The sequence below is a fragment of the Branchiostoma lanceolatum genome, chromosome 3, assembly GCF_035083965.1.
Source record: "Branchiostoma lanceolatum isolate klBraLanc5 chromosome 3, klBraLanc5.hap2, whole genome shotgun sequence".
Classification (NCBI taxonomy): domain Eukaryota; kingdom Metazoa; phylum Chordata; class Leptocardii; order Amphioxiformes; family Branchiostomatidae; genus Branchiostoma; species Branchiostoma lanceolatum.
Window position 1 is genome coordinate 30,560,822 of NC_089724.1, and position 20,754 is coordinate 30,581,575.

The 20,754-nt window shown below is 44.2% G+C and overlaps 86 non-coding genes and 4 pseudogenes across 86 annotated transcripts; all 90 read right to left on the bottom strand.

Moving 5' to 3' along the window:
* Positions 1-3,253: 3,253 nt before the first annotated feature.
* Positions 3,254-3,367, bottom strand: LOC136431862 (5S ribosomal RNA; annotated as a pseudogene).
* A 76-nt stretch (positions 3,368-3,443) lies between these two features.
* Positions 3,444-3,562, bottom strand: LOC136431539 (5S ribosomal RNA). The gene has a single exon (XR_010755092.1). It is a non-coding gene; the product is annotated as a 5S ribosomal RNA (ribosomal RNA).
* Positions 3,563-3,638: 76 nt separating this feature from the next.
* LOC136431540 (5S ribosomal RNA) lies at positions 3,639-3,757 on the bottom strand. The gene has a single exon (XR_010755093.1). It is a non-coding gene; the product is annotated as a 5S ribosomal RNA (ribosomal RNA).
* Positions 3,758-3,833: 76 nt separating this feature from the next.
* Positions 3,834-3,952, bottom strand: LOC136431541 (5S ribosomal RNA). Its single transcript, XR_010755094.1, has one exon. It is a non-coding gene; the product is annotated as a 5S ribosomal RNA (ribosomal RNA).
* A 76-nt stretch (positions 3,953-4,028) lies between these two features.
* LOC136431542 (5S ribosomal RNA) lies at positions 4,029-4,147 on the bottom strand. The gene has a single exon (XR_010755095.1). It is a non-coding gene; the product is annotated as a 5S ribosomal RNA (ribosomal RNA).
* Positions 4,148-4,222: 75 nt separating this feature from the next.
* LOC136431543 (5S ribosomal RNA) lies at positions 4,223-4,341 on the bottom strand. Its single transcript, XR_010755096.1, has one exon. It is a non-coding gene; the product is annotated as a 5S ribosomal RNA (ribosomal RNA).
* Positions 4,342-4,417: 76 nt separating this feature from the next.
* Positions 4,418-4,536, bottom strand: LOC136431544 (5S ribosomal RNA). The gene has a single exon (XR_010755097.1). It is a non-coding gene; the product is annotated as a 5S ribosomal RNA (ribosomal RNA).
* A 76-nt stretch (positions 4,537-4,612) lies between these two features.
* LOC136431545 (5S ribosomal RNA) lies at positions 4,613-4,731 on the bottom strand. The gene has a single exon (XR_010755098.1). It is a non-coding gene; the product is annotated as a 5S ribosomal RNA (ribosomal RNA).
* Positions 4,732-4,806: 75 nt separating this feature from the next.
* LOC136431546 (5S ribosomal RNA) lies at positions 4,807-4,925 on the bottom strand. Its single transcript, XR_010755099.1, has one exon. It is a non-coding gene; the product is annotated as a 5S ribosomal RNA (ribosomal RNA).
* Positions 4,926-5,000: 75 nt separating this feature from the next.
* Positions 5,001-5,119, bottom strand: LOC136431547 (5S ribosomal RNA). The gene has a single exon (XR_010755100.1). It is a non-coding gene; the product is annotated as a 5S ribosomal RNA (ribosomal RNA).
* A 75-nt stretch (positions 5,120-5,194) lies between these two features.
* On the bottom strand, positions 5,195-5,313 carry LOC136431548 (5S ribosomal RNA). The gene has a single exon (XR_010755101.1). It is a non-coding gene; the product is annotated as a 5S ribosomal RNA (ribosomal RNA).
* A 76-nt stretch (positions 5,314-5,389) lies between these two features.
* LOC136431550 (5S ribosomal RNA) lies at positions 5,390-5,508 on the bottom strand. The gene has a single exon (XR_010755103.1). It is a non-coding gene; the product is annotated as a 5S ribosomal RNA (ribosomal RNA).
* Positions 5,509-5,584: 76 nt separating this feature from the next.
* Positions 5,585-5,703, bottom strand: LOC136431551 (5S ribosomal RNA). The gene has a single exon (XR_010755104.1). It is a non-coding gene; the product is annotated as a 5S ribosomal RNA (ribosomal RNA).
* Positions 5,704-5,779: 76 nt separating this feature from the next.
* LOC136431552 (5S ribosomal RNA) lies at positions 5,780-5,898 on the bottom strand. Its single transcript, XR_010755105.1, has one exon. It is a non-coding gene; the product is annotated as a 5S ribosomal RNA (ribosomal RNA).
* Positions 5,899-5,973: 75 nt separating this feature from the next.
* On the bottom strand, positions 5,974-6,092 carry LOC136431553 (5S ribosomal RNA). Its single transcript, XR_010755106.1, has one exon. It is a non-coding gene; the product is annotated as a 5S ribosomal RNA (ribosomal RNA).
* Positions 6,093-6,167: 75 nt separating this feature from the next.
* Positions 6,168-6,286, bottom strand: LOC136431554 (5S ribosomal RNA). The gene has a single exon (XR_010755107.1). It is a non-coding gene; the product is annotated as a 5S ribosomal RNA (ribosomal RNA).
* Positions 6,287-6,361: 75 nt separating this feature from the next.
* Positions 6,362-6,480, bottom strand: LOC136431555 (5S ribosomal RNA). Its single transcript, XR_010755108.1, has one exon. It is a non-coding gene; the product is annotated as a 5S ribosomal RNA (ribosomal RNA).
* Positions 6,481-6,555: 75 nt separating this feature from the next.
* LOC136431556 (5S ribosomal RNA) lies at positions 6,556-6,674 on the bottom strand. Its single transcript, XR_010755109.1, has one exon. It is a non-coding gene; the product is annotated as a 5S ribosomal RNA (ribosomal RNA).
* A 76-nt stretch (positions 6,675-6,750) lies between these two features.
* LOC136431557 (5S ribosomal RNA) lies at positions 6,751-6,869 on the bottom strand. Its single transcript, XR_010755110.1, has one exon. It is a non-coding gene; the product is annotated as a 5S ribosomal RNA (ribosomal RNA).
* A 75-nt stretch (positions 6,870-6,944) lies between these two features.
* On the bottom strand, positions 6,945-7,063 carry LOC136431558 (5S ribosomal RNA). Its single transcript, XR_010755111.1, has one exon. It is a non-coding gene; the product is annotated as a 5S ribosomal RNA (ribosomal RNA).
* A 75-nt stretch (positions 7,064-7,138) lies between these two features.
* On the bottom strand, positions 7,139-7,257 carry LOC136431559 (5S ribosomal RNA). Its single transcript, XR_010755112.1, has one exon. It is a non-coding gene; the product is annotated as a 5S ribosomal RNA (ribosomal RNA).
* Positions 7,258-7,332: 75 nt separating this feature from the next.
* Positions 7,333-7,451, bottom strand: LOC136431561 (5S ribosomal RNA). Its single transcript, XR_010755114.1, has one exon. It is a non-coding gene; the product is annotated as a 5S ribosomal RNA (ribosomal RNA).
* Positions 7,452-7,526: 75 nt separating this feature from the next.
* LOC136431562 (5S ribosomal RNA) lies at positions 7,527-7,645 on the bottom strand. Its single transcript, XR_010755115.1, has one exon. It is a non-coding gene; the product is annotated as a 5S ribosomal RNA (ribosomal RNA).
* Positions 7,646-7,720: 75 nt separating this feature from the next.
* LOC136431563 (5S ribosomal RNA) lies at positions 7,721-7,839 on the bottom strand. Its single transcript, XR_010755116.1, has one exon. It is a non-coding gene; the product is annotated as a 5S ribosomal RNA (ribosomal RNA).
* Positions 7,840-7,914: 75 nt separating this feature from the next.
* Positions 7,915-8,033, bottom strand: LOC136431564 (5S ribosomal RNA). The gene has a single exon (XR_010755117.1). It is a non-coding gene; the product is annotated as a 5S ribosomal RNA (ribosomal RNA).
* Positions 8,034-8,108: 75 nt separating this feature from the next.
* LOC136431566 (5S ribosomal RNA) lies at positions 8,109-8,227 on the bottom strand. The gene has a single exon (XR_010755118.1). It is a non-coding gene; the product is annotated as a 5S ribosomal RNA (ribosomal RNA).
* Positions 8,228-8,302: 75 nt separating this feature from the next.
* Positions 8,303-8,421, bottom strand: LOC136431567 (5S ribosomal RNA). The gene has a single exon (XR_010755119.1). It is a non-coding gene; the product is annotated as a 5S ribosomal RNA (ribosomal RNA).
* A 75-nt stretch (positions 8,422-8,496) lies between these two features.
* On the bottom strand, positions 8,497-8,615 carry LOC136431568 (5S ribosomal RNA). Its single transcript, XR_010755120.1, has one exon. It is a non-coding gene; the product is annotated as a 5S ribosomal RNA (ribosomal RNA).
* A 75-nt stretch (positions 8,616-8,690) lies between these two features.
* LOC136431569 (5S ribosomal RNA) lies at positions 8,691-8,809 on the bottom strand. The gene has a single exon (XR_010755121.1). It is a non-coding gene; the product is annotated as a 5S ribosomal RNA (ribosomal RNA).
* A 75-nt stretch (positions 8,810-8,884) lies between these two features.
* LOC136431570 (5S ribosomal RNA) lies at positions 8,885-9,003 on the bottom strand. The gene has a single exon (XR_010755122.1). It is a non-coding gene; the product is annotated as a 5S ribosomal RNA (ribosomal RNA).
* Positions 9,004-9,078: 75 nt separating this feature from the next.
* Positions 9,079-9,197, bottom strand: LOC136431571 (5S ribosomal RNA). Its single transcript, XR_010755123.1, has one exon. It is a non-coding gene; the product is annotated as a 5S ribosomal RNA (ribosomal RNA).
* Positions 9,198-9,272: 75 nt separating this feature from the next.
* Positions 9,273-9,391, bottom strand: LOC136431573 (5S ribosomal RNA). Its single transcript, XR_010755125.1, has one exon. It is a non-coding gene; the product is annotated as a 5S ribosomal RNA (ribosomal RNA).
* Positions 9,392-9,466: 75 nt separating this feature from the next.
* LOC136431574 (5S ribosomal RNA) lies at positions 9,467-9,585 on the bottom strand. Its single transcript, XR_010755126.1, has one exon. It is a non-coding gene; the product is annotated as a 5S ribosomal RNA (ribosomal RNA).
* Positions 9,586-9,660: 75 nt separating this feature from the next.
* On the bottom strand, positions 9,661-9,779 carry LOC136431575 (5S ribosomal RNA). Its single transcript, XR_010755127.1, has one exon. It is a non-coding gene; the product is annotated as a 5S ribosomal RNA (ribosomal RNA).
* A 75-nt stretch (positions 9,780-9,854) lies between these two features.
* LOC136431576 (5S ribosomal RNA) lies at positions 9,855-9,973 on the bottom strand. Its single transcript, XR_010755128.1, has one exon. It is a non-coding gene; the product is annotated as a 5S ribosomal RNA (ribosomal RNA).
* Positions 9,974-10,048: 75 nt separating this feature from the next.
* LOC136431577 (5S ribosomal RNA) lies at positions 10,049-10,167 on the bottom strand. The gene has a single exon (XR_010755129.1). It is a non-coding gene; the product is annotated as a 5S ribosomal RNA (ribosomal RNA).
* A 75-nt stretch (positions 10,168-10,242) lies between these two features.
* LOC136431578 (5S ribosomal RNA) lies at positions 10,243-10,361 on the bottom strand. The gene has a single exon (XR_010755130.1). It is a non-coding gene; the product is annotated as a 5S ribosomal RNA (ribosomal RNA).
* Positions 10,362-10,436: 75 nt separating this feature from the next.
* LOC136431579 (5S ribosomal RNA) lies at positions 10,437-10,555 on the bottom strand. Its single transcript, XR_010755131.1, has one exon. It is a non-coding gene; the product is annotated as a 5S ribosomal RNA (ribosomal RNA).
* A 75-nt stretch (positions 10,556-10,630) lies between these two features.
* LOC136431580 (5S ribosomal RNA) lies at positions 10,631-10,749 on the bottom strand. The gene has a single exon (XR_010755132.1). It is a non-coding gene; the product is annotated as a 5S ribosomal RNA (ribosomal RNA).
* Positions 10,750-10,824: 75 nt separating this feature from the next.
* Positions 10,825-10,943, bottom strand: LOC136431581 (5S ribosomal RNA). The gene has a single exon (XR_010755133.1). It is a non-coding gene; the product is annotated as a 5S ribosomal RNA (ribosomal RNA).
* Positions 10,944-11,018: 75 nt separating this feature from the next.
* LOC136431582 (5S ribosomal RNA) lies at positions 11,019-11,137 on the bottom strand. The gene has a single exon (XR_010755134.1). It is a non-coding gene; the product is annotated as a 5S ribosomal RNA (ribosomal RNA).
* Positions 11,138-11,212: 75 nt separating this feature from the next.
* Positions 11,213-11,331, bottom strand: LOC136431584 (5S ribosomal RNA). Its single transcript, XR_010755136.1, has one exon. It is a non-coding gene; the product is annotated as a 5S ribosomal RNA (ribosomal RNA).
* A 75-nt stretch (positions 11,332-11,406) lies between these two features.
* Positions 11,407-11,525, bottom strand: LOC136431585 (5S ribosomal RNA). The gene has a single exon (XR_010755137.1). It is a non-coding gene; the product is annotated as a 5S ribosomal RNA (ribosomal RNA).
* A 75-nt stretch (positions 11,526-11,600) lies between these two features.
* Positions 11,601-11,719, bottom strand: LOC136431586 (5S ribosomal RNA). The gene has a single exon (XR_010755138.1). It is a non-coding gene; the product is annotated as a 5S ribosomal RNA (ribosomal RNA).
* A 75-nt stretch (positions 11,720-11,794) lies between these two features.
* LOC136431587 (5S ribosomal RNA) lies at positions 11,795-11,913 on the bottom strand. Its single transcript, XR_010755139.1, has one exon. It is a non-coding gene; the product is annotated as a 5S ribosomal RNA (ribosomal RNA).
* Positions 11,914-11,988: 75 nt separating this feature from the next.
* On the bottom strand, positions 11,989-12,107 carry LOC136431588 (5S ribosomal RNA). The gene has a single exon (XR_010755140.1). It is a non-coding gene; the product is annotated as a 5S ribosomal RNA (ribosomal RNA).
* Positions 12,108-12,182: 75 nt separating this feature from the next.
* LOC136431589 (5S ribosomal RNA) lies at positions 12,183-12,301 on the bottom strand. The gene has a single exon (XR_010755141.1). It is a non-coding gene; the product is annotated as a 5S ribosomal RNA (ribosomal RNA).
* A 75-nt stretch (positions 12,302-12,376) lies between these two features.
* On the bottom strand, positions 12,377-12,495 carry LOC136431590 (5S ribosomal RNA). The gene has a single exon (XR_010755142.1). It is a non-coding gene; the product is annotated as a 5S ribosomal RNA (ribosomal RNA).
* A 75-nt stretch (positions 12,496-12,570) lies between these two features.
* LOC136431592 (5S ribosomal RNA) lies at positions 12,571-12,689 on the bottom strand. The gene has a single exon (XR_010755143.1). It is a non-coding gene; the product is annotated as a 5S ribosomal RNA (ribosomal RNA).
* A 75-nt stretch (positions 12,690-12,764) lies between these two features.
* LOC136431593 (5S ribosomal RNA) lies at positions 12,765-12,883 on the bottom strand. The gene has a single exon (XR_010755144.1). It is a non-coding gene; the product is annotated as a 5S ribosomal RNA (ribosomal RNA).
* A 75-nt stretch (positions 12,884-12,958) lies between these two features.
* Positions 12,959-13,077, bottom strand: LOC136431594 (5S ribosomal RNA). The gene has a single exon (XR_010755145.1). It is a non-coding gene; the product is annotated as a 5S ribosomal RNA (ribosomal RNA).
* Positions 13,078-13,152: 75 nt separating this feature from the next.
* On the bottom strand, positions 13,153-13,271 carry LOC136431596 (5S ribosomal RNA). Its single transcript, XR_010755147.1, has one exon. It is a non-coding gene; the product is annotated as a 5S ribosomal RNA (ribosomal RNA).
* Positions 13,272-13,346: 75 nt separating this feature from the next.
* Positions 13,347-13,465, bottom strand: LOC136431597 (5S ribosomal RNA). The gene has a single exon (XR_010755148.1). It is a non-coding gene; the product is annotated as a 5S ribosomal RNA (ribosomal RNA).
* A 75-nt stretch (positions 13,466-13,540) lies between these two features.
* LOC136431598 (5S ribosomal RNA) lies at positions 13,541-13,659 on the bottom strand. Its single transcript, XR_010755149.1, has one exon. It is a non-coding gene; the product is annotated as a 5S ribosomal RNA (ribosomal RNA).
* A 75-nt stretch (positions 13,660-13,734) lies between these two features.
* On the bottom strand, positions 13,735-13,853 carry LOC136431599 (5S ribosomal RNA). The gene has a single exon (XR_010755150.1). It is a non-coding gene; the product is annotated as a 5S ribosomal RNA (ribosomal RNA).
* A 75-nt stretch (positions 13,854-13,928) lies between these two features.
* On the bottom strand, positions 13,929-14,047 carry LOC136431600 (5S ribosomal RNA). The gene has a single exon (XR_010755151.1). It is a non-coding gene; the product is annotated as a 5S ribosomal RNA (ribosomal RNA).
* Positions 14,048-14,122: 75 nt separating this feature from the next.
* On the bottom strand, positions 14,123-14,241 carry LOC136431601 (5S ribosomal RNA). Its single transcript, XR_010755152.1, has one exon. It is a non-coding gene; the product is annotated as a 5S ribosomal RNA (ribosomal RNA).
* A 75-nt stretch (positions 14,242-14,316) lies between these two features.
* On the bottom strand, positions 14,317-14,435 carry LOC136431603 (5S ribosomal RNA). Its single transcript, XR_010755153.1, has one exon. It is a non-coding gene; the product is annotated as a 5S ribosomal RNA (ribosomal RNA).
* A 75-nt stretch (positions 14,436-14,510) lies between these two features.
* Positions 14,511-14,629, bottom strand: LOC136431604 (5S ribosomal RNA). Its single transcript, XR_010755154.1, has one exon. It is a non-coding gene; the product is annotated as a 5S ribosomal RNA (ribosomal RNA).
* A 75-nt stretch (positions 14,630-14,704) lies between these two features.
* LOC136431605 (5S ribosomal RNA) lies at positions 14,705-14,823 on the bottom strand. The gene has a single exon (XR_010755155.1). It is a non-coding gene; the product is annotated as a 5S ribosomal RNA (ribosomal RNA).
* Positions 14,824-14,898: 75 nt separating this feature from the next.
* On the bottom strand, positions 14,899-15,017 carry LOC136431606 (5S ribosomal RNA). Its single transcript, XR_010755156.1, has one exon. It is a non-coding gene; the product is annotated as a 5S ribosomal RNA (ribosomal RNA).
* Positions 15,018-15,093: 76 nt separating this feature from the next.
* LOC136431609 (5S ribosomal RNA) lies at positions 15,094-15,212 on the bottom strand. Its single transcript, XR_010755158.1, has one exon. It is a non-coding gene; the product is annotated as a 5S ribosomal RNA (ribosomal RNA).
* Positions 15,213-15,287: 75 nt separating this feature from the next.
* Positions 15,288-15,406, bottom strand: LOC136431610 (5S ribosomal RNA). Its single transcript, XR_010755159.1, has one exon. It is a non-coding gene; the product is annotated as a 5S ribosomal RNA (ribosomal RNA).
* A 75-nt stretch (positions 15,407-15,481) lies between these two features.
* LOC136431611 (5S ribosomal RNA) lies at positions 15,482-15,600 on the bottom strand. Its single transcript, XR_010755160.1, has one exon. It is a non-coding gene; the product is annotated as a 5S ribosomal RNA (ribosomal RNA).
* Positions 15,601-15,675: 75 nt separating this feature from the next.
* Positions 15,676-15,794, bottom strand: LOC136431612 (5S ribosomal RNA). The gene has a single exon (XR_010755161.1). It is a non-coding gene; the product is annotated as a 5S ribosomal RNA (ribosomal RNA).
* A 75-nt stretch (positions 15,795-15,869) lies between these two features.
* LOC136431613 (5S ribosomal RNA) lies at positions 15,870-15,988 on the bottom strand. Its single transcript, XR_010755162.1, has one exon. It is a non-coding gene; the product is annotated as a 5S ribosomal RNA (ribosomal RNA).
* A 75-nt stretch (positions 15,989-16,063) lies between these two features.
* On the bottom strand, positions 16,064-16,182 carry LOC136431614 (5S ribosomal RNA). Its single transcript, XR_010755163.1, has one exon. It is a non-coding gene; the product is annotated as a 5S ribosomal RNA (ribosomal RNA).
* Positions 16,183-16,257: 75 nt separating this feature from the next.
* Positions 16,258-16,376, bottom strand: LOC136431615 (5S ribosomal RNA). The gene has a single exon (XR_010755164.1). It is a non-coding gene; the product is annotated as a 5S ribosomal RNA (ribosomal RNA).
* A 75-nt stretch (positions 16,377-16,451) lies between these two features.
* Positions 16,452-16,570, bottom strand: LOC136431616 (5S ribosomal RNA). The gene has a single exon (XR_010755165.1). It is a non-coding gene; the product is annotated as a 5S ribosomal RNA (ribosomal RNA).
* Positions 16,571-16,645: 75 nt separating this feature from the next.
* LOC136431617 (5S ribosomal RNA) lies at positions 16,646-16,764 on the bottom strand. The gene has a single exon (XR_010755166.1). It is a non-coding gene; the product is annotated as a 5S ribosomal RNA (ribosomal RNA).
* A 75-nt stretch (positions 16,765-16,839) lies between these two features.
* LOC136431618 (5S ribosomal RNA) lies at positions 16,840-16,958 on the bottom strand. Its single transcript, XR_010755167.1, has one exon. It is a non-coding gene; the product is annotated as a 5S ribosomal RNA (ribosomal RNA).
* A 75-nt stretch (positions 16,959-17,033) lies between these two features.
* Positions 17,034-17,152, bottom strand: LOC136431620 (5S ribosomal RNA). The gene has a single exon (XR_010755169.1). It is a non-coding gene; the product is annotated as a 5S ribosomal RNA (ribosomal RNA).
* Positions 17,153-17,227: 75 nt separating this feature from the next.
* Positions 17,228-17,345, bottom strand: LOC136431832 (5S ribosomal RNA). Its single transcript, XR_010755372.1, has one exon. It is a non-coding gene; the product is annotated as a 5S ribosomal RNA (ribosomal RNA).
* Positions 17,346-17,420: 75 nt separating this feature from the next.
* Positions 17,421-17,539, bottom strand: LOC136431621 (5S ribosomal RNA). The gene has a single exon (XR_010755170.1). It is a non-coding gene; the product is annotated as a 5S ribosomal RNA (ribosomal RNA).
* Positions 17,540-17,613: 74 nt separating this feature from the next.
* LOC136431834 (5S ribosomal RNA) lies at positions 17,614-17,731 on the bottom strand. The gene has a single exon (XR_010755374.1). It is a non-coding gene; the product is annotated as a 5S ribosomal RNA (ribosomal RNA).
* Positions 17,732-17,806: 75 nt separating this feature from the next.
* LOC136431622 (5S ribosomal RNA) lies at positions 17,807-17,925 on the bottom strand. The gene has a single exon (XR_010755171.1). It is a non-coding gene; the product is annotated as a 5S ribosomal RNA (ribosomal RNA).
* A 75-nt stretch (positions 17,926-18,000) lies between these two features.
* On the bottom strand, positions 18,001-18,117 carry LOC136431856 (5S ribosomal RNA). Its single transcript, XR_010755395.1, has one exon. It is a non-coding gene; the product is annotated as a 5S ribosomal RNA (ribosomal RNA).
* Positions 18,118-18,193: 76 nt separating this feature from the next.
* Positions 18,194-18,312, bottom strand: LOC136431623 (5S ribosomal RNA). Its single transcript, XR_010755172.1, has one exon. It is a non-coding gene; the product is annotated as a 5S ribosomal RNA (ribosomal RNA).
* A 74-nt stretch (positions 18,313-18,386) lies between these two features.
* On the bottom strand, positions 18,387-18,505 carry LOC136431625 (5S ribosomal RNA). The gene has a single exon (XR_010755173.1). It is a non-coding gene; the product is annotated as a 5S ribosomal RNA (ribosomal RNA).
* Positions 18,506-18,579: 74 nt separating this feature from the next.
* Positions 18,580-18,696, bottom strand: LOC136431859 (5S ribosomal RNA; annotated as a pseudogene).
* Positions 18,697-18,771: 75 nt separating this feature from the next.
* On the bottom strand, positions 18,772-18,890 carry LOC136431626 (5S ribosomal RNA). The gene has a single exon (XR_010755174.1). It is a non-coding gene; the product is annotated as a 5S ribosomal RNA (ribosomal RNA).
* Positions 18,891-18,964: 74 nt separating this feature from the next.
* Positions 18,965-19,083, bottom strand: LOC136431627 (5S ribosomal RNA). Its single transcript, XR_010755175.1, has one exon. It is a non-coding gene; the product is annotated as a 5S ribosomal RNA (ribosomal RNA).
* A 74-nt stretch (positions 19,084-19,157) lies between these two features.
* Positions 19,158-19,275, bottom strand: LOC136431843 (5S ribosomal RNA). The gene has a single exon (XR_010755383.1). It is a non-coding gene; the product is annotated as a 5S ribosomal RNA (ribosomal RNA).
* Positions 19,276-19,350: 75 nt separating this feature from the next.
* Positions 19,351-19,468, bottom strand: LOC136431853 (5S ribosomal RNA). Its single transcript, XR_010755392.1, has one exon. It is a non-coding gene; the product is annotated as a 5S ribosomal RNA (ribosomal RNA).
* A 74-nt stretch (positions 19,469-19,542) lies between these two features.
* On the bottom strand, positions 19,543-19,660 carry LOC136431850 (5S ribosomal RNA). Its single transcript, XR_010755389.1, has one exon. It is a non-coding gene; the product is annotated as a 5S ribosomal RNA (ribosomal RNA).
* A 75-nt stretch (positions 19,661-19,735) lies between these two features.
* Positions 19,736-19,853, bottom strand: LOC136431851 (5S ribosomal RNA). The gene has a single exon (XR_010755390.1). It is a non-coding gene; the product is annotated as a 5S ribosomal RNA (ribosomal RNA).
* Positions 19,854-19,927: 74 nt separating this feature from the next.
* Positions 19,928-20,046, bottom strand: LOC136431831 (5S ribosomal RNA). Its single transcript, XR_010755371.1, has one exon. It is a non-coding gene; the product is annotated as a 5S ribosomal RNA (ribosomal RNA).
* A 74-nt stretch (positions 20,047-20,120) lies between these two features.
* Positions 20,121-20,237, bottom strand: LOC136431860 (5S ribosomal RNA; annotated as a pseudogene).
* Positions 20,238-20,310: 73 nt separating this feature from the next.
* Positions 20,311-20,430, bottom strand: LOC136431833 (5S ribosomal RNA). The gene has a single exon (XR_010755373.1). It is a non-coding gene; the product is annotated as a 5S ribosomal RNA (ribosomal RNA).
* A 73-nt stretch (positions 20,431-20,503) lies between these two features.
* Positions 20,504-20,621, bottom strand: LOC136431868 (5S ribosomal RNA; annotated as a pseudogene).
* Between the last annotated feature and the right edge of the window lie 133 nt (positions 20,622-20,754).

A 20,754-nucleotide genomic window follows, 5' to 3' on the forward strand; every position in this document is an offset into this window, starting at 1 on the left:
AGGGGGATGTCAAGGTGGATTCAGAGCGCCACTCCTGCGACGGTCCCACGGGTGACAATGACTCCGGACGGGGTCAAGGTGAGAGGCGTCATAGATCTGTCCATTGACTTTTCTTTTAACGTTCTTTTTTTTGCACACATAACACAGAGAATCTTTCTCTCAGACACAAGACAAGAAAACTGGCCATGAATTTGGAAGAAAAGTACAAGAATTCAGATTAAACATCTTGAAAACGTCCACTGAATGTGAACGTTTACTCTCTATTCAGACCCGACCAGGTCCTCCGGGAAGACCGTTATGGCGGCAAGGCAAGAGAACCAAGAATCTTCAGCTGAGCTGAAGGAACTGACTACAGTGTCCACGGACGTGGAGGCCGCACAAGCGCCCGCTTATGTCGACAGCCCCGTGAGTGGCAGTGCCTCCGAACGGGAGCAAGGTATGAGGTGTCTGCTGTTATTTCAGCACAATGAAGTAGCCCTTTTGGACCCCCATTCTCTATAGGTTACGGGGTCAGGCAGCAGGAAGAAGGATGAACTAGACTATTTGACAACGCCTTTAATATTTTCTTTTCATCTTCCTCTCAGGTAAATGGAATCGTCCTCTAAACTTAATGATGAATTCAAGAATAAAACACTGCAAAGAGCAACCACTACAATGTGAACTTTAACTCTATTCTATATATTTCAGACCCAGCCAAGACCTCCAAGGAGACTGCTGTGCAACAGAGGCCAGACGTTTTGGAGGATGTGATGTCACTGCCCAAGAATGAGGGGACAGACTTGCCGACCAACGCTAACAGCGACGTGGACACAGACAAACCTACAACGCTATCTTCTACACAGGGAGGAGGAGTGGATCTTCCACCAGCCATCCCTCACCCCCGTCACAAGGATGCAGACGACCCGGAGTATATGAAGAGGTGATGTCATCTATCGACGATCTGTGGGATGACCTCCTCACTAAGAGAGAGAGCGCGGATGAACTTCAAGCCTACGCCGACTCACTCCGATCCAAGCTCGCCGCCACCGCTCCACACGTCCTGAACTACACGGTTTTCAAGAACCTGGCAGCGCATGTGCCCGTGTGCAAGTCTTACGACTTACCCCAGACGGAAGGACTGAGCTTAGGGCATCTTAAAGGCATCCAAGACACCCTGGCCAAGTTGTTAAAAGACGAGGAGAATCGCGCGACGTACCTGAGGAGATGGTACATTGATGAGATGTGTAATGTGGCTCTGAAAGAAGCTCCTCAAGTGCTGGGTGCACAGGACTGATTCTACGTTATTCCTGAGAGGACTACAGCTTTGATAAAGTCGACAGTTATGAGATCTTACGAATTCATATGTTTACCTGATCTAATGAACTGCCAATCTGTGGTGATTCGAGATCGGAGTTTTCTTAACCATTGTGAACACGTGTCAGTTTTTGGCACCGAGACCATATTTAAACCGACAGATATTCCCTCTGAATTGAGAAGGAACCTCTAGTTGTGTCTTGGAATGGTTTGAAAATGTTGATTCTGTTTCAGTACAATTTTAACTTGTTTTTATCACGACTACATGTGCTGTTCTAAACATTTCTAGGAAACTACTTTTCATTTCCTCCACCCTATTTTCAGTGGTTTTAGAGAACCTCTGTTGCCATGTATTCAACAAAAAGGGTAAACTGGTACAAAAACATTGCATTAATTCACTTTATTTCGGGGCATTTTTATGTTTTCCCTTTACCGTTTTCCTAAACGGAGATGATGAATTCTATGATTCATAGGATGGGTACATCTTTGTGCAACAGATACACTGTAACGTTAAGTGTCAGTGACATCATGCATGCATGTTGGGTGTTCAGAATTTGGTAACCACATTGAAAAATGATAAAATATGTTAATACAGTTTTGTGTTTTCGCCAATTTCCATTTGTCTTGTCGTTACTTCACCCAAAGAGAGCGAAGAATTGCCAAATTAACAGGAAAAATCTGCTAGATTTCAGCCCACAATGAATGATCTGGACTCAACTATTTGCGTAAGTTAATGTTGCTAGAATTAAATATCATCGGAGCAAACTGGTAAAAAAGAGCGCGCCCGGTACGGATAGTTTTTACGTGTACCCTGCCCTTCTCACTGAGTTCTGCCTTCCCTGTAGAGCCTAGTTTGCAGAATGGATCTGGTCAGAAACTTGTCTCCAAATGTCTTCTAATCTTTACCCACAAGGATACCAGCTCGGTATTTAAATTAGAATTTACAGTATGCCGGGTTTACTGATGCCAAGTGACAAATTGATGTACGAAATGTAAACATTGACGCTAAATGTTCTCAAGGAAGTTAAAAATAAACAAGTCACCCGTCAAAAACTGTAAAAAATAAATAAACAAAAGTTAAGCCAAAAGCAGGTGCAAATGTCCACAACAATATTTTCTATTTGAAAGGCACATGCACCACAGTATTTCACCTTAGAGGGGCGAAATGTACCACCAAAGGTGGCATCATAACCTATGAGTTAGAATAATGAGACCCCAACTCGAGCCTCACTTTGGTGCATGACCTCGAACTGACCCCGGGAAAGTAGTAGTAAAATCATTCTTTATTCGGAAATAAATAAGAAATTACATATAGGTCCCAAAGCCCAGGTCACGGTGGTCGTGTGACCAAAACGAGCAGGGACGGACACAAATCAATTTACAGCAAAAAATCAATAAGGTCACACTCTTCCCATCAAACTTCTGCTTGGCTTTTTCTAATCTACACTTTTGTATTGCATTGACTTTGTTAAAACTGACTGTTTTTATGTAACGGAAAGTGTTTTACCATCACTGAATGAATAACAAAGAAAACGGAACCTGAACAAAGAAGAAGGATTCTTAGTTCTGTCCCAGGGGGGCTACCTGAAGTAGCTGGCATACCGAGTGCCCCAGAACCTGAATTCTCTTCATCTTGTTCAGCTCCTTTTGACTATATGAATACTGATAGCAATTTGATAAGTATTGATAGAAATCCCAGTGTATTTGTCAGCTTGTACACATTGTGACAAATATTGCTTGTTTTCATTAGTCCATGACGACTTGAAATCAGATGTGGTGTCTCCCTCAACTTCTTGGATCATTGGCCACATTTTCAGGTCTGGAATATTCAATAATACACGATTTCAGGCCTCAAATATCAAGAGATGCACGATTATATCGATCCCTTCGATCCTGGCCCTTCGATCTCTTTTTACTCTCTTTTACTCTCGATCCCAGGTTGAGCTGTAGGGACTTTGGGGGCGCATCAGCCGTGCCCAGGCGGTCTCCCATCCAAGTACTGACCGGACTCGACGTTGCTTAACTTCCGAGATCGAACGAGATCGGGTGTATTCAACGTGATATGGCCGTAGGCGAAAGCTACAGTTTTGTTAGGCTACTTATAGAAAAAAAATGGAATGATTGACAGGAAAAAAAAAAATAAAAAGAGATGCCTACAGCATCCGGTGTTCCCAGGCGGTCTCCCATCCAAGTACTGACCGGACTCGACGTTGCTTAACTTCCGAGATCGAACGAGATCGGGTGTATTCAACGTGATATGGCCGTAGGCGAAAGCTACAGTTTTGTTAGGCTACTTATAGAAAAAAAATGGAATGATTGACAGGAAAAAAAAAAATAAAAAGAGATGCCTACAGCATCCGGTGTTCCCAGGCGGTCTCCCATCCAAGTACTGACCGGACTCGACGTTGCTTAACTTCCGAGATCGAACGAGATCGGGTGTATTCAACGTGATATGGCCGTAGGCGAAAGCTACAGTTTTGTTAGGCTACTTATAGAAAAAAAATGGAATGATTGACAGGGAAAAAAAAAATAAAAAGAGATGCCTACAGCATCCGGTGTTCCCAGGCGGTCTCCCATCCAAGTACTGACCGGACTCGACGTTGCTTAACTTCCGAGATCGAACGAGATCGGGTGTATTCAACGTGATATGGCCGTAGGCGAAAGCTACAGTTTTGTTAGGCTACTTATAGAAAAAAAATGGAATGATTGACAGGAAAAAAAAAAATAAAAAGAGATGCCTACAGCATCCGGTGTTCCCAGGCGGTCTCCCATCCAAGTACTGACCGGACTCGACGTTGCTTAACTTCCGAGATCGAACGAGATCGGGTGTATTCAACGTGATATGGCCGTAGGCGAAAGCTACAGTTTTGTTAGGCTACTTATAGAAAAAAAATGGAATGATTGACAGGAAAAAAAAAATAAAAAGAGATGCCTACAGCATCCGGTGTTCCCAGGCGGTCTCCCATCCAAGTACTGACCGGACTCGACGTTGCTTAACTTCCGAGATCGAACGAGATCGGGTGTATTCAACGTGATATGGCCGTAGGCGAAAGCTACAGTTTTGTTAGGCTACTTATAGAAAAAAAATGGAATGATTGACAGGAAAAAAAAAAATAAAAAGAGATGCCTACAGCATCCGGTGTTCCCAGGCGGTCTCCCATCCAAGTACTGACCGGACTCGACGTTGCTTAACTTCCGAGATCGAACGAGATCGGGTGTATTCAACGTGATATGGCCGTAGGCGAAAGCTACAGTTTTGTTAGGCTACTTATAGAAAAAAAATGGAATGATTGACAGGAAAAAAAAAAATAAAAAGAGATGCCTACAGCATCCGGTGTTCCCAGGCGGTCTCCCATCCAAGTACTGACCGGACTCGACGTTGCTTAACTTCCGAGATCGAACGAGATCGGGTGTATTCAACGTGATATGGCCGTAGGCGAAAGCTACAGTTTTGTTAGGCTACTTATAGAAAAAAAATGGAATGATTGACAGGAAAAAAAAAATAAAAAGAGATGCCTACAGCATCCGGTGTTCCCAGGCGGTCTCCCATCCAAGTACTGACCGGACTCGACGTTGCTTAACTTCCGAGATCGAACGAGATCGGGTGTATTCAACGTGATATGGCCGTAGGCGAAAGCTACAGTTTTGTTAGGCTACTTATAGAAAAAAAATGGAATGATTGACAGGAAAAAAAAAATAAAAAGAGATGCCTACAGCATCCGGTGTTCCCAGGCGGTCTCCCATCCAAGTACTGACCGGACTCGACGTTGCTTAACTTCCGAGATCGAACGAGATCGGGTGTATTCAACGTGATATGGCCGTAGGCGAAAGCTACAGTTTTGTTAGGCTACTTATAGAAAAAAAATGGAATGATTGACAGGAAAAAAAAAATAAAAAGAGATGCCTACAGCATCCGGTGTTCCCAGGCGGTCTCCCATCCAAGTACTGACCGGACTCGACGTTGCTTAACTTCCGAGATCGAACGAGATCGGGTGTATTCAACGTGATATGGCCGTAGGCGAAAGCTACAGTTTTGTTAGGCTACTTATAGAAAAAAAATGGAATGATTGACAGGAAAAAAAAAAATAAAAAGAGATGCCTACAGCATCCGGTGTTCCCAGGCGGTCTCCCATCCAAGTACTGACCGGACTCGACGTTGCTTAACTTCCGAGATCGAACGAGATCGGGTGTATTCAACGTGATATGGCCGTAGGCGAAAGCTACAGTTTTGTTAGGCTACTTATAGAAAAAAAATGGAATGATTGACAGGAAAAAAAAAAATAAAAAGAGATGCCTACAGCATCCGGTGTTCCCAGGCGGTCTCCCATCCAAGTACTGACCGGACTCGACGTTGCTTAACTTCCGAGATCGAACGAGATCGGGTGTATTCAACGTGATATGGCCGTAGGCGAAAGCTACAGTTTTGTTAGGCTACTTATAGAAAAAAAATGGAATGATTGACAGGAAAAAAAAAAATAAAAAGAGATGCCTACAGCATCCGGTGTTCCCAGGCGGTCTCCCATCCAAGTACTGACCGGACTCGACGTTGCTTAACTTCCGAGATCGAACGAGATCGGGTGTATTCAACGTGATATGGCCGTAGGCGAAAGCTACAGTTTTGTTAGGCTACTTATAGAAAAAAAATGGAATGATTGACAGGAAAAAAAAAATAAAAAGAGATGCCTACAGCATCCGGTGTTCCCAGGCGGTCTCCCATCCAAGTACTGACCGGACTCGACGTTGCTTAACTTCCGAGATCGAACGAGATCGGGTGTATTCAACGTGATATGGCCGTAGGCGAAAGCTACAGTTTTGTTAGGCTACTTATAGAAAAAAAATGGAATGATTGACAGGAAAAAAAAAATAAAAAGAGATGCCTACAGCATCCGGTGTTCCCAGGCGGTCTCCCATCCAAGTACTGACCGGACTCGACGTTGCTTAACTTCCGAGATCGAACGAGATCGGGTGTATTCAACGTGATATGGCCGTAGGCGAAAGCTACAGTTTTGTTAGGCTACTTATAGAAAAAAAATGGAATGATTGACAGGAAAAAAAAAATAAAAAGAGATGCCTACAGCATCCGGTGTTCCCAGGCGGTCTCCCATCCAAGTACTGACCGGACTCGACGTTGCTTAACTTCCGAGATCGAACGAGATCGGGTGTATTCAACGTGATATGGCCGTAGGCGAAAGCTACAGTTTTGTTAGGCTACTTATAGAAAAAAAATGGAATGATTGACAGGAAAAAAAAAATAAAAAGAGATGCCTACAGCATCCGGTGTTCCCAGGCGGTCTCCCATCCAAGTACTGACCGGACTCGACGTTGCTTAACTTCCGAGATCGAACGAGATCGGGTGTATTCAACGTGATATGGCCGTAGGCGAAAGCTACAGTTTTGTTAGGCTACTTATAGAAAAAAAATGGAATGATTGACAGGAAAAAAAAAAATAAAAAGAGATGCCTACAGCATCCGGTGTTCCCAGGCGGTCTCCCATCCAAGTACTGACCGGACTCGACGTTGCTTAACTTCCGAGATCGAACGAGATCGGGTGTATTCAACGTGATATGGCCGTAGGCGAAAGCTACAGTTTTGTTAGGCTACTTATAGAAAAAAAATGGAATGATTGACAGGAAAAAAAAAATAAAAAGAGATGCCTACAGCATCCGGTGTTCCCAGGCGGTCTCCCATCCAAGTACTGACCGGACTCGACGTTGCTTAACTTCCGAGATCGAACGAGATCGGGTGTATTCAACGTGATATGGCCGTAGGCGAAAGCTACAGTTTTGTTAGGCTACTTATAGAAAAAAAATGGAATGATTGACAGGAAAAAAAAAATAAAAAGAGATGCCTACAGCATCCGGTGTTCCCAGGCGGTCTCCCATCCAAGTACTGACCGGACTCGACGTTGCTTAACTTCCGAGATCGAACGAGATCGGGTGTATTCAACGTGATATGGCCGTAGGCGAAAGCTACAGTTTTGTTAGGCTACTTATAGAAAAAAAATGGAATGATTGACAGGAAAAAAAAAATAAAAAGAGATGCCTACAGCATCCGGTGTTCCCAGGCGGTCTCCCATCCAAGTACTGACCGGACTCGACGTTGCTTAACTTCCGAGATCGAACGAGATCGGGTGTATTCAACGTGATATGGCCGTAGGCGAAAGCTACAGTTTTGTTAGGCTACTTATAGAAAAAAAATGGAATGATTGACAGGAAAAAAAAAATAAAAAGAGATGCCTACAGCATCCGGTGTTCCCAGGCGGTCTCCCATCCAAGTACTGACCGGACTCGACGTTGCTTAACTTCCGAGATCGAACGAGATCGGGTGTATTCAACGTGATATGGCCGTAGGCGAAAGCTACAGTTTTGTTAGGCTACTTATAGAAAAAAAATGGAATGATTGACAGGAAAAAAAAAATAAAAAGAGATGCCTACAGCATCCGGTGTTCCCAGGCGGTCTCCCATCCAAGTACTGACCGGACTCGACGTTGCTTAACTTCCGAGATCGAACGAGATCGGGTGTATTCAACGTGATATGGCCGTAGGCGAAAGCTACAGTTTTGTTAGGCTACTTATAGAAAAAAAATGGAATGATTGACAGGAAAAAAAAAATAAAAAGAGATGCCTACAGCATCCGGTGTTCCCAGGCGGTCTCCCATCCAAGTACTGACCGGACTCGACGTTGCTTAACTTCCGAGATCGAACGAGATCGGGTGTATTCAACGTGATATGGCCGTAGGCGAAAGCTACAGTTTTGTTAGGCTACTTATAGAAAAAAAATGGAATGATTGACAGGAAAAAAAAAATAAAAAGAGATGCCTACAGCATCCGGTGTTCCCAGGCGGTCTCCCATCCAAGTACTGACCGGACTCGACGTTGCTTAACTTCCGAGATCGAACGAGATCGGGTGTATTCAACGTGATATGGCCGTAGGCGAAAGCTACAGTTTTGTTAGGCTACTTATAGAAAAAAAATGGAATGATTGACAGGAAAAAAAAAATAAAAAGAGATGCCTACAGCATCCGGTGTTCCCAGGCGGTCTCCCATCCAAGTACTGACCGGACTCGACGTTGCTTAACTTCCGAGATCGAACGAGATCGGGTGTATTCAACGTGATATGGCCGTAGGCGAAAGCTACAGTTTTGTTAGGCTACTTATAGAAAAAAAATGGAATGATTGACAGGAAAAAAAAAATAAAAAGAGATGCCTACAGCATCCGGTGTTCCCAGGCGGTCTCCCATCCAAGTACTGACCGGACTCGACGTTGCTTAACTTCCGAGATCGAACGAGATCGGGTGTATTCAACGTGATATGGCCGTAGGCGAAAGCTACAGTTTTGTTAGGCTACTTATAGAAAAAAAATGGAATGATTGACAGGAAAAAAAAAATAAAAAGAGATGCCTACAGCATCCGGTGTTCCCAGGCGGTCTCCCATCCAAGTACTGACCGGACTCGACGTTGCTTAACTTCCGAGATCGAACGAGATCGGGTGTATTCAACGTGATATGGCCGTAGGCGAAAGCTACAGTTTTGTTAGGCTACTTATAGAAAAAAAATGGAATGATTGACAGGAAAAAAAAAATAAAAAGAGATGCCTACAGCATCCGGTGTTCCCAGGCGGTCTCCCATCCAAGTACTGACCGGACTCGACGTTGCTTAACTTCCGAGATCGAACGAGATCGGGTGTATTCAACGTGATATGGCCGTAGGCGAAAGCTACAGTTTTGTTAGGCTACTTATAGAAAAAAAATGGAATGATTGACAGGAAAAAAAAAATAAAAAGAGATGCCTACAGCATCCGGTGTTCCCAGGCGGTCTCCCATCCAAGTACTGACCGGACTCGACGTTGCTTAACTTCCGAGATCGAACGAGATCGGGTGTATTCAACGTGATATGGCCGTAGGCGAAAGCTACAGTTTTGTTAGGCTACTTATAGAAAAAAAATGGAATGATTGACAGGAAAAAAAAAATAAAAAGAGATGCCTACAGCATCCGGTGTTCCCAGGCGGTCTCCCATCCAAGTACTGACCGGACTCGACGTTGCTTAACTTCCGAGATCGAACGAGATCGGGTGTATTCAACGTGATATGGCCGTAGGCGAAAGCTACAGTTTTGTTAGGCTACTTATAGAAAAAAAATGGAATGATTGACAGGAAAAAAAAAATAAAAAGAGATGCCTACAGCATCCGGTGTTCCCAGGCGGTCTCCCATCCAAGTACTGACCGGACTCGACGTTGCTTAACTTCCGAGATCGAACGAGATCGGGTGTATTCAACGTGATATGGCCGTAGGCGAAAGCTACAGTTTTGTTAGGCTACTTATAGAAAAAAAATGGAATGATTGACAGGAAAAAAAAAATAAAAAGAGATGCCTACAGCATCCGGTGTTCCCAGGCGGTCTCCCATCCAAGTACTGACCGGACTCGACGTTGCTTAACTTCCGAGATCGAACGAGATCGGGTGTATTCAACGTGATATGGCCGTAGGCGAAAGCTACAGTTTTGTTAGGCTACTTATAGAAAAAAAATGGAATGATTGACAGGAAAAAAAAAATAAAAAGAGATGCCTACAGCATCCGGTGTTCCCAGGCGGTCTCCCATCCAAGTACTGACCGGACTCGACGTTGCTTAACTTCCGAGATCGAACGAGATCGGGTGTATTCAACGTGATATGGCCGTAGGCGAAAGCTACAGTTTTGTTAGGCTACTTATAGAAAAAAAATGGAATGATTGACAGGAAAAAAAAAATAAAAAGAGATGCCTACAGCATCCGGTGTTCCCAGGCGGTCTCCCATCCAAGTACTGACCGGACTCGACGTTGCTTAACTTCCGAGATCGAACGAGATCGGGTGTATTCAACGTGATATGGCCGTAGGCGAAAGCTACAGTTTTGTTAGGCTACTTATAGAAAAAAAATGGAATGATTGACAGGAAAAAAAAAATAAAAAGAGATGCCTACAGCATCCGGTGTTCCCAGGCGGTCTCCCATCCAAGTACTGACCGGACTCGACGTTGCTTAACTTCCGAGATCGAACGAGATCGGGTGTATTCAACGTGATATGGCCGTAGGCGAAAGCTACAGTTTTGTTAGGCTACTTATAGAAAAAAAATGGAATGATTGACAGGAAAAAAAAAATAAAAAGAGATGCCTACAGCATCCGGTGTTCCCAGGCGGTCTCCCATCCAAGTACTGACCGGACTCGACGTTGCTTAACTTCCGAGATCGAACGAGATCGGGTGTATTCAACGTGATATGGCCGTAGGCGAAAGCTACAGTTTTGTTAGGCTACTTATAGAAAAAAAATGGAATGATTGACAGGAAAAAAAAAATAAAAAGAGATGCCTACAGCATCCGGTGTTCCCAGGCGGTCTCCCATCCAAGTACTGACCGGACTCGACGTTGCTTAACTTCCGAGATCGAACGAGATCGGGTGTATTCAACGTGATATGGCCGTAGGCGAAAGCTACAGTTTTGTTAGGCTACTTATAGAAAAAAAATGGAATGATTGACAGGAAAAAAAAAATAAAAAGAGATGCCTACAGCATCCGGTGTTCCCAGGCGGTCTCCCATCCAAGTACTGACCGGACTCGACGTTGCTTAACTTCCGAGATCGAACGAGATCGGGTGTATTCAACGTGATATGGCCGTAGGCGAAAGCTACAGTTTTGTTAGGCTACTTATAGAAAAAAAATGGAATGATTGACAGGAAAAAAAAAATAAAAAGAGATGCCTACAGCATCCGGTGTTCCCAGGCGGTCTCCCATCCAAGTACTGACCGGACTCGACGTTGCTTAACTTCCGAGATCGAACGAGATCGGGTGTATTCAACGTGATATGGCCGTAGGCGAAAGCTACAGTTTTGTTAGGCTACTTATAGAAAAAAAATGGAATGATTGACAGGAAAAAAAAAATAAAAAGAGATGCCTACAGCATCCGGTGTTCCCAGGCGGTCTCCCATCCAAGTACTGACCGGACTCGACGTTGCTTAACTTCCGAGATCGAACGAGATCGGGTGTATTCAACGTGATATGGCCGTAGGCGAAAGCTACAGTTTTGTTAGGCTACTTATAGAAAAAAAATGGAATGATTGACAGGAAAAAAAAAATAAAAAGAGATGCCTACAGCATCCGGTGTTCCCAGGCGGTCTCCCATCCAAGTACTGACCGGACTCGACGTTGCTTAACTTCCGAGATCGAACGAGATCGGGTGTATTCAACGTGATATGGCCGTAGGCGAAAGCTACAGTTTTGTTAGGCTACTTATAGAAAAAAAATGGAATGATTGACAGGAAAAAAAAAATAAAAAGAGATGCCTACAGCATCCGGTGTTCCCAGGCGGTCTCCCATCCAAGTACTGACCGGACTCGACGTTGCTTAACTTCCGAGATCGAACGAGATCGGGTGTATTCAACGTGATATGGCCGTAGGCGAAAGCTACAGTTTTGTTAGGCTACTTATAGAAAAAAAATGGAATGATTGACAGGAAAAAAAAAATAAAAAGAGATGCCTACAGCATCCGGTGTTCCCAGGCGGTCTCCCATCCAAGTACTGACCGGACTCGACGTTGCTTAACTTCCGAGATCGAACGAGATCGGGTGTATTCAACGTGATATGGCCGTAGGCGAAAGCTACAGTTTTGTTAGGCTACTTATAGAAAAAAAATGGAATGATTGACAGGAAAAAAAAAATAAAAAGAGATGCCTACAGCATCCGGTGTTCCCAGGCGGTCTCCCATCCAAGTACTGACCGGACTCGACGTTGCTTAACTTCCGAGATCGAACGAGATCGGGTGTATTCAACGTGATATGGCCGTAGGCGAAAGCTACAGTTTTGTTAGGCTACTTATAGAAAAAAAATGGAATGATTGACAGGAAAAAAAAAATAAAAAGAGATGCCTACAGCATCCGGTGTTCCCAGGCGGTCTCCCATCCAAGTACTGACCGGACTCGACGTTGCTTAACTTCCGAGATCGAACGAGATCGGGTGTATTCAACGTGATATGGCCGTAGGCGAAAGCTACAGTTTTGTTAGGCTACTTATAGAAAAAAAATGGAATGATTGACAGGAAAAAAAAAATAAAAAGAGATGCCTACAGCATCCGGTGTTCCCAGGCGGTCTCCCATCCAAGTACTGACCGGACTCGACGTTGCTTAACTTCCGAGATCGAACGAGATCGGGTGTATTCAACGTGATATGGCCGTAGGCGAAAGCTACAGTTTTGTTAGGCTACTTATAGAAAAAAAATGGAATGATTGACAGGAAAAAAAAAATAAAAAGAGATGCCTACAGCATCCGGTGTTCCCAGGCGGTCTCCCATCCAAGTACTGACCGGACTCGACGTTGCTTAACTTCCGAGATCGAACGAGATCGGGTGTATTCAACGTGATATGGCCGTAGGCGAAAGCTACAGTTTTGTTAGGCTACTTATAGAAAAAAAATGGAATGATTGACAGGAAAAAAAAAATAAAAAGAGATGCCTACAGCATCCGGTGTTCCCAGGCGGTCTCCCATCCAAGTACTGACCGGACTCGACGTTGCTTAACTTCCGAGATCGAACGAGATCGGGTGTATTCAACGTGATATGGCCGTAGGCGAAAGCTACAGTTTTGTTAGGCTACTTATAGAAAAAAAATGGAATGATTGACAGGAAAAAAAAAATAAAAAGAGATGCCTACAGCATCCGGTGTTCCCAGGCGGTCTCCCATCCAAGTACTGACCGGACTCGACGTTGCTTAACTTCCGAGATCGAACGAGATCGGGTGTATTCAACGTGATATGGCCGTAGGCGAAAGCTACAGTTTTGTTAGGCTACTTATAGAAAAAAAATGGAATGATTGACAGGAAAAAAAAAATAAAAAGAGATGCCTACAGCATCCGGTGTTCCCAGGCGGTCTCCCATCCAAGTACTGACCGGACTCGACGTTGCTTAACTTCCGAGATCGAACGAGATCGGGTGTATTCAACGTGATATGGCCGTAGGCGAAAGCTACAGTTTTGTTAGGCTACTTATAGAAAAAAAATGGAATGATTGACAGGAAAAAAAAAATAAAAAGAGATGCCTACAGCATCCGGTGTTCCCAGGCGGTCTCCCATCCAAGTACTGACCGGACTCGACGTTGCTTAACTTCCGAGATCGAACGAGATCGGGTGTATTCAACGTGATATGGCCGTAGGCGAAAGCTACAGTTTTGTTAGGCTACTTATAGAAAAAAAATGGAATGATTGACAGGAAAAAAAAAATAAAAAGAGATGCCTACAGCATCCGGTGTTCCCAGGCGGTCTCCCATCCAAGTACTGACCGGACTCGACGTTGCTTAACTTCCGAGATCGAACGAGATCGGGTGTATTCAACGTGATATGGCCGTAGGCGAAAGCTACAGTTTTGTTAGGCTACTTATAGAAAAAAAATGGAATGATTGACAGGAAAAAAAAAATAAAAAGAGATGCCTACAGCATCCGGTGTTCCCAGGCGGTCTCCCATCCAAGTACTGACCGGACTCGACGTTGCTTAACTTCCGAGATCGAACGAGATCGGGTGTATTCAACGTGATATGGCCGTAGGCGAAAGCTACAGTTTTGTTAGGCTACTTATAGAAAAAAAATGGAATGATTGACAGGAAAAAAAAAATAAAAAGAGATGCCTACAGCATCCGGTGTTCCCAGGCGGTCTCCCATCCAAGTACTGACCGGACTCGACGTTGCTTAACTTCCGAGATCGAACGAGATCGGGTGTATTCAACGTGATATGGCCGTAGGCGAAAGCTACAGTTTTGTTAGGCTACTTATAGAAAAAAAATGGAATGATTGACAGGAAAAAAAAAATAAAAAGAGATGCCTACAGCATCCGGTGTTCCCAGGCGGTCTCCCATCCAAGTACTGACCGGACTCGACGTTGCTTAACTTCCGAGATCGAACGAGATCGGGTGTATTCAACGTGATATGGCCGTAGGCGAAAGCTACAGTTTTGTTAGGCTACTTATAGAAAAAAAATGGAATGATTGACAGGAAAAAAAAAATAAAAAGAGATGCCTACAGCATCCGGTGTTCCCAGGCGGTCTCCCATCCAAGTACTGACCGGACTCGACGTTGCTTAACTTCCGAGATCGAACGAGATCGGGTGTATTCAACGTGATATGGCCGTAGGCGAAAGCTACAGTTTTGTTAGGCTACTTATAGAAAAAAAATGGAATGATTGACAGGAAAAAAAAAATAAAAAGAGATGCCTACAGCATCCGGTGTTCCCAGGCGGTCTCCCATCCAAGTACTGACCGGACTCGACGTTGCTTAACTTCCGAGATCGAACGAGATCGGGTGTATTCAACGTGATATGGCCGTAGGCGAAAGCTACAGTTTTGTTAGGCTACTTATAGAAAAAAAATGGAATGATTGACAGGAAAAAAAAAATAAAAAGAGATGCCTACAGCATCCGGTGTTCCCAGGCGGTCTCCCATCCAAGTACTGACCGGACTCGACGTTGCTTAACTTCCGAGATCGAACGAGATCGGGTGTATTCAACGTGATATGGCCGTAGGCGAAAGCTACAGTTTTGTTAGGCTACTTATAGAAAAAAAATGGAATGATTGACAGGAAAAAAAAAATAAAAAGAGATGCCTACAGCATCCGGTGTTCCCAGGCGGTCTCCCATCCAAGTACTGACCGGACTCGACGTTGCTTAACTTCCGAGATCGAACGAGATCGGGTGTATTCAACGTGATATGGCCGTAGGCGAAAGCTACAGTTTTGTTAGGCTACTTATAGAAAAAAAATGGAATGATTGACAGGAAAAAAAAAAATAAAAAGAGATGCCTACAGCATCCGGTGTTCCCAGGCGGTCTCCCATCCAAGTACTGACCGGACTCGACGTTGCTTAACTTCCGAGATCGAACGAGATCGGGTGTATTCAACGTGATATGGCCGTAGGCGAAAGCTACAGTTTTGTTAGGCTACTTATAGAAAAAAAATGGAATGATTGACAGGAAAAAAAAAATAAAAAGAGATGCCTACAGCATCCGGTGTTCCCAGGCGGTCTCCCATCCAAGTACTGACCGGACTCGACGTTGCTTAACTTCCGAGATCGAACGAGATCGGGTGTATTCAACGTGATATGGCCGTAGGCGAAAGCTACAGTTTTGTTAGGCTACTTATAGAAAAAAAATGGAATGATTGACAGGAAAAAAAAAATAAAAAGAGATGCCTACAGCATCCGGTGTTCCCAGGCGGTCTCCCATCCAAGTACTGACCGGACTCGACGTTGCTTAACTTCCGAGATCGAACGAGATCGGGTGTATTCAACGTGATATGGCCGTAGGCGAAAGCTACAGTTTTGTTAGGCTACTTATAGAAAAAAAATGGAATGATTGACAGGAAAAAAAAAATAAAAAGAGATGCCTACAGCATCCGGTGTTCCCAGGCGGTCTCCCATCCAAGTACTGACCGGACTCGACGTTGCTTAACTTCCGAGATCGAACGAGATCGGGTGTATTCAACGTGATATGGCCGTAGGCGAAAGCTACAGTTTTGTTAGGCTACTTATAGAAAAAAAATGGAATGATTGACAGGAAAAAAAAAATAAAAAGAGATGCCTACAGCATCCGGTGTTCCCAGGCGGTCTCCCATCCAAGTACTGACCGGACTCGACGTTGCTTAACTTCCGAGATCGAACGAGATCGGGTGTATTCAACGTGATATGGCCGTAGGCGAAAGCTACAGTTTTGTTAGGCTACTTATAGAAAAAAAATGGAATGATTGACAGGAAAAAAAAAATAAAAAGAGATGCCTACAGCATCCGGTGTTCCCAGGCGGTCTCCCATCCAAGTACTGACCGGACTCGACGTTGCTTAACTTCCGAGATCGAACGAGATCGGGTGTATTCAACGTGATATGGCCGTAGGCGAAAGCTACAGTTTTGTTAGGCTACTTATAGAAAAAAAATGGAATGATTGACAGGAAAAAAAAAATAAAAAGAGATGCCTACAGCATCCGGTGTTCCCAGGCGGTCTCCCATCCAAGTACTGACCGGACTCGACGTTGCTTAACTTCCGAGATCGAACGAGATCGGGTGTATTCAACGTGATATGGCCGTAGGCGAAAGCTACAGTTTTGTTAGGCTACTTATAGAAAAAAAATGGAATGATTGACAGGAAAAAAAAAATAAAAAGAGATGCCTACAGCATCCGGTGTTCCCAGGCGGTCTCCCATCCAAGTACTGACCGGACTCGACGTTGCTTAACTTCCGAGATCGAACGAGATCGGGTGTATTCAACGTGATATGGCCGTAGGCGAAAGCTACAGTTTTGTTAGGCTACTTATAGAAAAAAAATGGAATGATTGACAGGAAAAAAAAAATAAAAAGAGATGCCTACAGCATCCGGTGTTCCCAGGCGGTCTCCCATCCAAGTACTGACCGGACTCGACGTTGCTTAACTTCCGAGATCGAACGAGATCGGGTGTATTCAACGTGATATGGCCGTAGGCGAAAGCTACAGTTTTGTTAGGCTACTTATAGAAAAAAAATGGAATGATTGACAGGAAAAAAAAAATAAAAAGAGATGCCTACAGCATCCGGTGTTCCCAGGCGGTCTCCCATCCAAGTACTGACCGGACTCGACGTTGCTTAACTTCCGAGATCGAACGAGATCGGGTGTATTCAACGTGATATGGCCGTAGGCGAAAGCTACAGTTTTGTTAGGCTACTTATAGAAAAAAAATGGAATGATTGACAGGAAAAAAAAAATAAAAAGAGATGCCTACAGCATCCGGTGTTCCCAGGCGGTCTCCCATCCAAGTACTGACCGGACTCGACGTTGCTTAACTTCCGAGATCGAACGAGATCGGGTGTATTCAACGTGATATGGCCGTAGGCGAAAGCTACAGTTTTGTTAGGCTACTTATAGAAAAAAAATGGAATGATTGACAGGAAAAAAAAAATAAAAAGAGATGCCTACAGCATCCGTGTTCCCAGGCGGTCTCCCATCCAAGTACTGACCGGACTCGACGTTGCTTAACTTCCGAGATCGAACGAGATCGGGTGTATTCAACGTGATATGGCCGTAGGCGAAAGCTACAGTTTTGTTAGGCTACTTATAGAAAAAAAATGGAATGATTGACAGGAAAAAAAAAATAAAAAGAGATGCCTACAGCATCCGGTGTTCCCAGGCGGTCTCCCATCCAAGTACTGACCGGACTCGACGTTGCTTAACTTCCGAGATCGAACGAGATCGGGTGTATTCAACGTGATATGGCCGTAGGCGAAAGCTACAGTTTTGTTAGGCTACTTATAGAAAAAAAATGGAATGATTGACAGGAAAAAAAAATAAAAAGAGATGCCTACAGCATCCGGTGTTCCCAGGCGGTCTCCCATCCAAGTACTGACCGACTCGACGTTGCTTAACTTCCGAGATCGAACGAGATCGGGTGTATTCAACGTGATATGGCCGTAGGCGAAAGCTACAGTTTTGTTAGGCTACTTATAGAAAAAAAATGGAATGATTGACAGGAAAAAAAAAATAAAAAGAGATGCCTACAGCATCCGGTGTTCCCAGGCGGTCTCCCATCCAAGTACTGACCGGACTCGACGTTGCTTAACTTCCGAGATCGAACGAGATCGGGTGTATTCAACGTGATATGGCCGTAGGCGAAAGCTACAGTTTTGTTAGGCTACTTATAGAAAAAAAATGGAATGATTGACAGGAAAAAAAAAATAAAAAGAGATGCCTACAGCATCCGGTGTTCCAGGCGGTCTCCATCCAAGTACTGACCGGACTCGACGTTGCTTAACTTCCGAGATCGAACGAGATCGGGTGTATTCAACGTGATATGGCCGTAGGCGAAAGCTACAGTTTTGTTAGGCTACTTATAGAAAAAAAATGGAATGATTGACAGGAAAAAAAAAAATAAAAAGAGATGCCTACAGCATCCGGTGTTCCCAGGCGGTCTCCCATCCAAGTACTGACCGGACTCGACGTTGCTTAACTTCCGAGATCGAACGAGATCGGGTGTATTCAACGTGATATGGCCGTAGGCGAAAGCTACAGTTTTGTTAGGCTACTTATAGAAAAAAAATGGAATGATTGACAGGAAAAAAAAATAAAAAGAGATGCCTACAGCATCCGGTGTTCCCAGGCGGTCTCCCATCCAAGTACTGACCGGACTCGACGTTGCTTAACTTCCGAGATCGAACGAGATCGGGTGTATTCAACGTGATATGGCCGTAGGCGAAAGCTACAGTTTTGTTAGGCTACTTATAGAAAAAAAATGGAATGATTGACAGGAAAAAAAAATAAAAAGAGATGCCTACAGCATCCGGTGTTCCAGGCGGTCTCCCATCCAAGTACTGACCGGACTCGACGTTGCTTAACTTCCGAGATCGAACGAGATCGGTGTATTCAACGTGATATGGCCGTAGGCGAAAGCTACAGTTTTGTTAGGCTACTTATAGAAAAAAAATGGAATGATTGACAGGAAAAAAAAAATAAAAAGAGATGCCTACAGCATCCGGTGTTCCCAGGCGGTCTCCCATCCAAGTACTGACCGGACTCGACGTTGCTTAACTTCCGAGATCGAACGAGATCGGGTGTATTCAACGTGATATGGCCGTAGGCGAAAGCTACAGTTTTGTTAGGCTACTTATAGAAAAAAAATGAATGATTGACAGGAAAAAAAAAATAAAAAGAGATGCCTACAGCATCCGGTGTTCCCAGGCGGTCTCCCATCCAAGTACTGACCGGACTCGACGTTGCTTAACTTCCGAGATCGAACGAGATCGGGTGTATTCAACGTGATATGGCCGTAGGCGAAGCTACAGTTTTGTTAGGCTACTTATAGAAAAAAAATGGAATGATTGACAGGAAAAAAAAAATAAAAAGAGATGCCTACAGCATCCGGTGTTCCCAGGCGGTCTCCCATCCAAGTACTGACCGGACTCGACGTTGCTTAACTTCCGAGATCGAACGAGATCGGTGTATTCAACGTGATATGGCCGTAGGCGAAAGCTACAGTTTTGTTAGGCTACTTATAGAAAAAAAATGGAATGATTGACAGGAAAAAAAAAATAAAAAGAGATGCCTACAGCATCCGGTGTTCCCAGGCGGTCTCCCATCCAAGTACTGACCGGACTCGACGTTGCTTAACTTCCGAGATCGAACGAGATCGGGTGTATTCACGTGATATGGCCGTAGGCGAAAGCTACAGTTTTGTTAGGCTACTTATAGAAAAAAAATGGAATGATTGACAGAAAAAAAAAATAAAAAGAGATGCCTACAGCATCCGGTGTTCCCAGGCGTCTCCCATCCAAGTACTGACCGGACTCGACGTTGCTTAACTTCCGAGATCGAACGAGATCGGGTGTATTCAACGTGATATGGCCGTAGGCGAAAGCTACAGTTTTGTTAGGCTACTTATAGAAAAAAAATGGAATGATTGACAGGAAAAAAAAAATAAAAAGAGATGCCTACAGCATCCGGTGTTCCCAGGCGTCTCCCATCCAAGTACTGACCGGACTCGACGTTGCTTAACTTCCGAGATCGAACGAGATCGGGTGTATTCAACGTGATATGGCCGTAGGCGAAAGCTACAGTTTTGTTAGGCTACTTATAGAAAAAAATGGATGATTGTACAGGAAAAAAAAAATAAAAAGAGATGCCTACAGCATCCGGTGTTCCAAGGCGGTCTCCCATCCAAGTACTGACCGGACTCGACGTTGCTTAACTTCCGAGATCGAACGAGATCGGGTGTATTCAACGTGATATGGCCGTAGGCGAAAGCTACAGTTTTGTTAGGCTACTTATAGAAAAAAAATGGAATGATTGACAGGAAAAAAAAATAAAAAGAGATGCCTACAGCATCCGGTGTTCCCAGGCGGTCTCCATCCAAGTACTGACCGGACTCGACGTTGCTTACTTCCGAGATCGAACGAGATCGGGTGTATTCAACGTGATATGGCCGTAGGCGAAAGCTACAGTTTTGTTAGGCTACTTATAGCAAAAAAATGGATGATTGACAGGAAAAAAAAATAAAAAGAGATGCCTACAGCATCCCGGTGTTCCCAGGCGGTCTCCCATCCAAGTACTGACCGGACTCGACGTTGCTTAACTTCCGAGATCGAACGAGATCGGGTGTATTCAACGTGATATGGCCGTAGGCGAAGCTAAAGTTTTGTAAGGCTACTTATAGAAAAAAATGGAATGATTGACAGGAAAAAAAAAATAAAAAGAGGATGCTACAGCATCCGGTGTTCCAGGCGGTCTCCCATCCAAGAACTGACCGGACTCGACGTGCATTAACTTCCGAGATCGAACGAGATCGGGTGTATTCAACGTGATATGGCCGTAGGCGAAAGCTACAGTTTTGTTAGGCTACTATAGGAAAAAAATGGAATGTATTGACAGGAAAAAAAAATAAAAAGAGATGCCTACAGCATCCGGTGTTCCCCCAGGCGGTCTCCCATCAAGTACTGACCGGACTCGA